Raw genomic sequence first — 519 nt, 5'->3', positions numbered from 1 at the left:
AAGAACTTCCATATAGTTCGTCATCTAATACATAATCATTATATTTAATTATAGAAAAAGATTATGAGAATTATTCACCAATTAACCCCGATCAAGACTAGAAATATCATAACATATGTATAGTTTTAATTTTATTAATGTAGTATTTTGACTTTTCATTGTAGTAAAGTTGACTAAAAAACTATATATGGGTGAGGATCAACTTACTCTAGGAGTAACTCTTTAATAATTATTTCAAGATATTAAATTTCGTCGATCCAACTATCTAATAAAATAGATTTTATTGAATAGATTAAATCTACAAAAAATTTAAAATATAAATAAATTATTCACTAAAAAATTATATAAATACAAATATCTAATTTCTATAAAATAACTTTGCACGATCCTTAAGATAATATGAAAATAACTAACATTACATCAGTGAAATTTAATACCTACATATATATATACATGATTATATAGATACACGATAGTGAAACGCGAGTGTTTTGGTATGTGACCTATTTTGATAATATT

This window comes from Cicer arietinum, chromosome 8, assembly GCF_000331145.2.
Source record: "Cicer arietinum cultivar CDC Frontier isolate Library 1 chromosome 8, Cicar.CDCFrontier_v2.0, whole genome shotgun sequence".
Taxonomy (NCBI): Eukaryota; Viridiplantae; Streptophyta; class Magnoliopsida; order Fabales; family Fabaceae; genus Cicer; species Cicer arietinum.
The sequence above is the reverse complement of the archived record's forward strand: the minus strand, read 5'-3'. Positions refer to the sequence as shown.